The sequence below is a fragment of the Bombyx mandarina genome, chromosome 12, assembly GCF_030267445.1.
Source record: "Bombyx mandarina strain Sakado chromosome 12, ASM3026744v2".
NCBI lineage: Eukaryota > Metazoa > Arthropoda > Insecta > Lepidoptera > Bombycidae > Bombyx > Bombyx mandarina.
The window spans coordinates 4,750,723-4,760,272 of NC_143219.1; positions in this window are offsets into that span (position 1 = coordinate 4,750,723).

A 9,550-nucleotide genomic window follows, 5' to 3' on the forward strand; every position below is an offset into this window, starting at 1 on the left:
TGGAATTTTACGTATTCAGGGTAGACTTTCGAACTCTGATTTACCGTTTGAAACGCAACACCCCGCTTTATTGCCAAAACACGATCACATAATAAATATTATTGTTGATTATTTTCATAATACAAACTTGCACACTGGTCCGGACCTTTTGATGTCTATTATTCGTCAACGCTTTTGGATATTGTCCGCTAGAAACGTTATAAGAAAAAGAGTGCATATGTGTAAATCATGTTTTCGAGTATCACCTTCACACCCAACTCCCATGATGGCTGACCTTCCGTCAAGCCGTGTAATGGAGGCCAAAGCTTTCTGTCACACTGGAGTAGATTACGCGGGCCCATTTAAGATAACGCTTGTACGCAAACGTGGTCATCATTCACAAAAGGCTTACATTTGCCTGTTCGTATGCTTAACGACAAAGGCTGTACATATTGAGTTAGCCTCGGATTTGTCAACGGACTCATTTCTTGCCGCTTTCAAACGTTTTATATCTCGTCGAGGTCCAGTTTCTTTCATGTATTCAGATAATGGCACTAATTTTGTTGGCGCAAAGGCTCAGTTAGATGAAATGTACAAACTTCTAGTTTCAAATAATTTTATATCCGCATGGAATGATGAATTAACTAAATACCGAATCATTTGGAAGATGATCCCACCTCGGGCTCCACATTTTGGAGGTTTATGGGAATCAAACATTAAATCCGTTAAAACCCATTTAAATAGAGTAATAGGCGCACAAATTCTCACTTACGAAGAGATGTTGACTGTGTTGAATCAAATAGAATGTCTTATGAATTCCAGACCTTTATGTCTTTTATCCGCAGATCCCAACCCCGAAATTCTCACACCCGCACATTTTTTGATGTCCACTCCTTTGCAGTATTTACCCGCGTCTGAATTGTCCGCAAATCAGATGAGTCTAACTAATCGCAAAGCGTTGTTAGATAGTTTGGTTAATTCCTATTGGAGGAAATGGAGATTAGAGTACCTGCATACGTTGCAAGTCAGACAGAAGTGGTGTACATCAGATAACCCCGTGAAGGTTGGGACAGTAGTTCTTATTCATCAAGATGACATTCCACCGCTCCGCTGGCCACTTGGCGTTATACAAGAGGTGTATCCAGGTGCCGATAACATTATACGCGTTGCTTTGGTAAAAACGAAATCTGGATTTCTTAAACGTCCAGTTGTAAAATTATATCCGCTACCGCTAGAATAAATTAGAGTACCGCATGTCATCAACCGCTTCAACTCTACTCGTAAACATTCATGATGGCTTATTATTAATTAAAATTTGTTTCTTTTCAAATAACTTCCCGCTATTTAAGCTTTATGCTTCCTATCTTAGTATCTTTATATATTTGTTGAAAGTCCTGCGAACTTTCAAGGCGGGCAGGATGGTTACGCGCGGATTAGTAATGGGATGCTAATGAATTATTGGGATGGCGCCACCTTTGGAGTTTGTTAGTTACTAATTACCGCGACTATCCAAAGCGTGGTTCTACCCGATCGATCACGCTTTACCGCTAGCTGCCTAGATGGCGGCACTTGTATATTGTGTGGTGCTTGTGCTTACGAAAAGCTACGTGAGCTTCGTCACCCCCTCCCGCCGCCCGCGTGCATCCATCGCCGACGCCCGCACAACAGTCACTGGCAAGGTCTACAGGTGAGTGCAAGTTCTTTTAATTTATTGCCATTTTATTGCTGCTTCCGTGTAATCATTCGCCCGCCCGCTCGCTTATGTGTATTTAATTTATATCTTTAGTTTGATTACTAGCTTTTGTTTACCGCTATATAGTTTTACCGCTCCGCTAATTATAAGTGACAAACATTTGTCACATACCGCTTAGGACGGCTATTTACACGCCTTTCTACAACCCCGCTTTATATGCTCCCGCCGCAGGAGGGCTATTTACACGCCCCCTTGCTACCCCAACGATGTTATTACCACTTAATTTTACTCTGGAATTTTCAGTAAATTAAATGATTCTTGAAATTGGTGTTTACGTTCAATTATTTTTCAAAATATTACCGAACACGTGTTCTCGATGTGTAGCAATGTGTAATTAACATCAAACCTGCAAAATTTATGAATATGTGTAAGGGGTATTATGAGCTCACACGTGTAGATACGACCGTTTCGTCTATTTTTACCGTGAAGCATGGTGCGGTCCCGTTCTAGGGATAATAAAGCCATGATTACAATTTCATTAAAATTTCTACATCGTGCCTCCAGGCGGAGCGTTCACGCCTCATAGCATATACGGCTTTCGATAACCACTTTACACCAACTCGCTATATTTAATGTAATTATATGTATATGTCGGCTCAACGTCATTATTTGGTTAACTAATATTAGTTAAAGTGAACTGTTTTCTTAATGTAACGCATGTAAATAACCGTATGACGGTATTTAAGAGAATTCATGAATAAGCTACCCCCACTGTTGTACTATAAGTACGACTATTGCCGCACAAAACTGTTGTTAGGTTACGCTGGCATAGCCTCTCAAGGCTACCAGATTAGGCAGGAAAAAAAACTGCACATAACATTCCGGCTCGAGCAACCGAACCGAGCGGAGCGTGAGTTATCGTTGTACACTTGAAATGAAATAAATGGCATTCATTGGAAAAGTGGGTCTTAATTACTGTCACTGTGGATGGCAATGATAATAATTTTAAAAACACCATGGAACCAGCCAATCTGTCATAAAATATATGTACTTATAAAATATATTTAATGTCAATGTGACTGATAGTAAAAGTGGTATAATCAAAAGTATTCATGAATGAATAATTACTGAATGTATTCATGTGATAATAAAACACTGCTTCATTTCAGAATGCCGTTGTACCATTCAAAAAACTTAGAAATTAATTATTAAATATTATTGTATGATATTATCCCACTTTATCGCAATACGAAGAAAAATCTTATTATTACATAGTACCTTTTTTTTTAGCGCTGGGGATCCATTTACAGATAGATACCCGGTCAAGGGGGGTAACAGACCGGGTTATGTCGGACTCCGGTGCCTCCAGAGAAGAAGAGGGAGTAATTGGATGAAGAGGAGGACCCCGGTCTTCCTCTTCTTCCAATTACTGCCGGGAGACTACGCCTTGAGAAAGGCGCGCGAGGCATTGCGTCAGCCGCGCAAGAGCTACCCCGTAAAACCGACTACCGACTAAACGCCATCGAGCACCACCACTCGGACTCTACGAAACCCACGGTACCGCACAGTGCGCACCGAAGGCTCGTCGTCGCCGGTACCCGTCTTGATAATAGGACGGGATTTCATCCCCGAGAAGATCCCGCAGAACGTCGTCTCGGGAGACACACCGTGAGCGGTGCACAGCCGAGTACCGAGCGCGAGTACGGGAGCTTCGCGCCCGTGCTGCCTACTCTAGTACCTACATAGCTAAGCCATAAGCAAAACTATCATACAGCAGCTCACGCTGACCAAAACTTACGATGCTCTGAAAATATTTTTTTGTTAATTTTCCTAGTTCATGTGTTACTTTTTGGTTTAATCGAATAACAACAATAATGTTATTTTTCATAGAAAAGTGAACGAGCTCACCATTTTGAGTTGCTCCGGCCGAATCCCGATTTCATATCAACGAAAAATGTCGAAAGCAGAATGAAACTGTTCTTAGTCCGACCCTAACCCAGTGCGAAGTGTAACTGGTACGAATGTCGTATTTCCGACCTCTTTCCGAATCACGTTTTGTTATCGCTGTAATATGTTATGTGCGATGACTTCAGCTGTTGTCGCTATCAAAATCGATAGTGTTGTCCGACATATGAAACAGTTGCTAATGACGAATTTGCATATCTTCCGAACCAATACTACTAAATGTAAAATTTGAAGATAACTTATCGAGTTTTTTTTTCCTTGAAGGCAGACTATCATACGGCCGACCCGATGGTGAATGGTTAGAGTCGCCCATGGACTTCAGCTATGATCTGTGACTTCAGCAATGCCATGAGCAAAGCCAAGCCGCTGGCTACCTGGTTTTTATATATGTATTAGAATATTATTTATATACTGAATAGACGACTTTCCAAAAACATATAGGAAAAATTTATGATATAAATAAATAAAACAGGACCGAACAACAGAAAAATCGTTAGGACTTCACTTGTTAAAAAGCACAGCTTAATAAAATATCTTGTATAATGTGCCAACTAATTGCTGAAAATAAAATTATGTACAAAATTAAAATCAACTAATTCAAAAGTATTTGTCCTCTGTTGTGATGATAGTATTTTGGTGACAACTGGAGTTTGAAAAAAACTTAATCACAAATTTTTCGAATGAAACCAACAGAAAAACGGTTTACAAAATTGAAGGCTATTTCATCGACAATGTTTGTAAACTGCCTCCGCCAACTCTAAGGGGGTGGTTGCAAATTACATAATTTATCATGTCGACTCGGTTTATGCTTGTTGAATAACATTTTCTTTTGGCGTAAAAAATGCACAGTAACTCATCGGTCAGGGGCGAGGGTAAGTGAAGTTCCGTTATGATTTGATGGAACAAAGTAGTCAACTTAGGCTTCTAAGTACGGCTACATATTAGGTTTATATAGAAATGGAATCTCAGTGGGTCGCGTTTCCGATCCGGTGGTAGATTCTGCGAAGCACGGCTCTTGCTAGGGTTCGTGTTAGCAACGTCGTCAGGTTTGAGCCCCGTGAGCTCGCCTACTAGTTCAGCAAATCTAGAGTAACCGCTCGAGGTAACCTAGAAGAGGTAGGAAAAAAAGGCACGATTTTATTACAATTTCGGTTTGAAGGATGGGGCAGCCTTTAGACTTTAGAATTTATATCTCAAGGTGGGTGGCGCATTTACGTTGTAGATGTCTGTGGGCTCCAGTAACCACTTACCACCAGGTGGGCTGTGAGCTCGTCCACCCATATAAGCAATAAAAAAAAAAGTAGGATCTGTGACTCAATATCGTACTAAATTTGTTAATTTTCGTCGTGACACCAAAAAACTCTAATGTATTCGAAACTCAATTACAACACCAGATCTCGCCGCAATGCTTTTTGTTGCAGTTTCTTCAATTGTTCCATAACAGTAATGAAATTAATTACTCAAAATATTCACCTATCTGACACATGACACATTCAAATAAGTAGTAATCATATATTTATATATCACATATTAATAAATTAAATAAATACTTTTTAAAATGTGCTTACTGAAATAATTGTACGGCTTAGTCTCGTAATACTGTATTTTATACCTTGTCTAATTTCCCACTCTACAAAACTTGGTTTTTGTTGTTTCTCAGTAACAAAGGGAAGATCTTTCACCCAAAGAGTATTTTTGTTTAGTGGAATAATACGAAGCGCGACTGATTGAATATTATTGATTATAATGATTTCTTTTCACTGTACATACAGTTAGTAATAATTGTATGAAATAAATTTTAAACGATTGTAGCATTTAATTTGCTTAAACAACATGGTCATTAAGTGATCATTAAATGTTCAATTACACAACTTTATAATTATGAAAACTAAATGGTCTAGATATAGGTCTAAAGGATAGGTAAGTATCGATAGTATAGGTCTTATAATAAATCAAAGGTGATTCTAAAAAGGACCCTAGTCGGGGTCTTAGTGTGAGAATGTGTAATGGTCAAACCTACAAATTTTTGACCCACCAAATAATACACGTTAAGATTTCATTACAGTATTTGACTATCCTGAGCCTTTCGACCCCGAAACGGACGAATAAAGTTTTACGAGAATTCGTATCAACACAATTGTTGGGAAGGCGTTAACCAATCTTTCTTTATCGTATTCCCTTTGGGATCAATACATTGCAATCTCTAAAGGAAATTAGCGGGCGGCCGCTACTAAAAGGGTACGAATTGTATTAATTGCGTAACATCAACTGATACAAAGCGTTGTATTGTTTCTGGATTGTCTGAACTAGCCTTGTTATGACGCACAACAAAAAAAATATTAATAGGCCCAGGCCTCATCTCATCTCTTTTCATAAGTTTTGTCAAAGTCGACTAAGAGAATCCTTAAATATTTGTTTCTGTGGTAACCACTGAATACTAAGTGGAACATGAACTCGTATCAACAGCAATAAAACAAATAATAATAATAAATTGTAAATTAAGTTAATTGTTTCCTGTATTATTATTCTGTTATCATTTAATTTTGTCGAATCAAATAAGATTTGTAGACGTGAAAGTTAATAATGGACTGTTTGGCTTATTCTTTGTTTTAGTTCTTTGTATTATTTTCTCTGTCAGACCTTTGCGATCGAAAGCACTTCACTTTCACACACACAGACTATCTAAATTCGTTGCCTAAAATAGATGTCGGGTATATTTGCCTTCAAGGAAATAACAACATCGCTATATCAAATTACTAAATCATCGATGTTAAATGAATTAACAATTTAAAATTTAATTGTTCGATGAAATAAACAACTCGTAATACTCAGAGAATAACATGAAGGAATATTTTATTGCATATATGGCTGGACAAGCTCACAGCCCACCTGGTGTTAAGTGGTTAAAATACATAATCCATAGACATCTATAACGTAAATGCCGCCACCCACCTTGAGATATAAGTTCTAAGGTATCAGTACAGTTACAACGGCTGCCCCACCCTTCAAACCGAAACGCATTACTGCTTCACGGCAGAAAAATAGACAGGCTGGTGGTACCTACACGTGCGGACTCACAAGAGGTCCTGCCACCAGTAATATCAGTACCAGCATACTACGATGTCCAACCAGCATCCACTGGGTAGGGCGTATCTTTACTCCCACGGGTAGATTCCTCAATCCTGCCTATTACTACCAAGAAGCAACCATGCGTTTATATTTGAAGGCTAGCAAAGTTATTAAGCAATACAGTTGACCATCATCATGTGTCAAGGTGGCAAAGGTATTTTTTTTTTTTTGCGTTAACTTCTCTCCGACATTTAAAAGTATTTTTTTAAGTTCCACTTCAGGTTTCTTCCTAGAATTTTCAGCACAAACCTGTAGTCTATTGAGGTCCACGACGTTAAGATTATTCATTAAATCAGCCACATCATGCCTACTTAAATAAGATAAGTCAATCATTGGGGATAAATCACACACGGCCATTTAGAGTCGTGCTAAGATTCCCAAGTGACCGTCAAACCGATAATGGAATTAATAATCGGGGGCGCTAATCACTACGCAACCAGATATAATACTATATACTGTAAGGAATACCCTACAAAAAGGGTATAAAACCGGCGCGCAGCTCCGTCACTCGCACATTTGTCGGTTGACATTCATTGAGAGAACATCGTTCAAAGACTTTAAGTGTTAATTTAGGAAACACGAATTTTATAATAATGTTGAAGGTAAAGTGCCTATAAATAGCAACGCCTTTGCTCGAAACATTCATTCGATCGGCGGCGTTCGTGAGAGAGGGTGGTCGTGGACATGGTGTGCGTGAGTCATTGTTTTAAGTCTCTGTAAACGTGTGCTAATTGTTATTTTTTTAAATGGTTTTTCTTCTGATTCCTAATAATACTATATAATAATACTATATGATATAATAATAAAATATAACGTATTTAAGAACAATGGAGAAAAACTGCTGTCAAGGCTTTAATAAAGAAGACTAAAAGAATTGCGATCATACATATTTCATATCTTTTCAATGCTGAGGTTATAGTAGGCAGCGACTTGCACGGTAGGCAGCAGCTTGGCTCTGCCCCTGGCATTGCTGAAGTCCATTGGCGACGATAACTACTCACCATTCAGGTGGGCCGTATGCTCGCTCGTCTGCCTGTAAGGGCAATAAAAAAAAAAGATTATTCATTGTAGTGCTTCGTGTAAGAGATTAACATTAGATGTACGTTCACTATATTCTGAAAAAAATTGACTTCGGGTCAACTCGTCTGAACCATTTATCTTTTTGTTAAACGACTAACACGACGAGGGTATTCAATTTGTGACTCACCTTTTTTTTTTTAATTTAACATCTCTGTTTATTTTTAATACTATTTCAGAACATTTTGCATCTTTAAGCTGTTAACATCGTTTAAAGATTTCTTGAAAATTAAGTTTTAAACTAACTTCATTAGTTGTTTACGAAAAAACATCAGTTGAAGCCGTCTTGGCCTAAAGGATAAGACGTCCGGTGTATTCGAATCTAACGGTGTTCGAATCCCACAGGCAAGTACCAATTTTTTTAATGAAAAACGTACTTCACAAACCTTCACGATTGACTTCCACGGTGAAGGAATAATTACTGGTGGTAGGACGTCTTGTGAGTCGGCACGGGTAGGTATCACCACCCTGCCTATTTCTGCCGTTAAGCAGCTATGCGTTTCGGTTTGAAGGGTAGGGAAAGCCGTTGTACTATACTGCGACGTTAGAACTCATATCTCAAGGTGAGTGGCGTCATTTACTCTATAGATGTCCATGGGCTCCGATAACCACTTAACCCCAGATGGGCCGTGAGCTTGTCTATCCATCTAAGCAATCAATATATAAAAATCAGTCTATTTCAATACGTTTTTTCACAATTTATATCTGTCATTCGAATCTGAACCATTCTTAATAGAGTACTTAAATTACGTAGTTAAACAGCTATCGTAAATGACGAACTAGAATAATCTAAAGCTTGTACGTGTTCAATTACGAATTTACAACAGCATTTTACTTGGGACTAATAAAACAGGTCTTAAATAAGGTCGGCGTAAACAAAACCCAGTGTTATCTTCTCGATTTCGAGTCCGAACCCGCCCTCGGGACTCTGTGTATCATATATCTACAGTCGCAGCACTGAATCCAATAAAATAAAAAGCAATTTAGTGCGTTGAAAAAAACTAGGGACAACAACGGCTTATAACTTTTTTATGAGATACTAACTGACCCGGTAGACTTCGTAGTGCCTCAATCGATAAATAAAATACCTAAACTTTTGTATAAATTAAACTTAAAACAAACAAAAGGAATCCGTCCGACACATCAAAGGAAAAAGAAAATTATTATTTTTATTTAATTCCGAGCATTTTCATATTTATCTATAATACGTTTTAAACCTTCTCTGGATTTCCACAAATAATTCAATACCAAAATTAGCCAAAACGGTCCAGCCGTTCTCGAGTTTTAGCAAGACTAACGAACAGCAATTCATTTTTGTACATATAGATATTTATTTATTTATTGCTTAGATGGGTGGACGAGCTCACAGCCCACCTGGTGTTACTGGAGTCCATAGACATCTACGACGTAAATGCGCCACCCACCTTGAGATATAAGTTCTAAGGTCTCAAGTATAGTTACAGCTATGATTGTTCTATGATCTCTTTTCAAACTGCTACAAAATTCGACATCTTGTTTGTTTTTTACTTAATTATCGTTATGTAATTATTATACCGGCCTTGTGGCATTGAGGCGTATTGAGAAACGGCATTGACGGGTTTCTCAATCCTACCTAATACTTGCGGCGAAGCAATCATGCCTTGTAGCTTCAGATGGTGGAACTGTAATCACGCAATACAGTTGAGACTTCAATTTCGTGACTCAAAT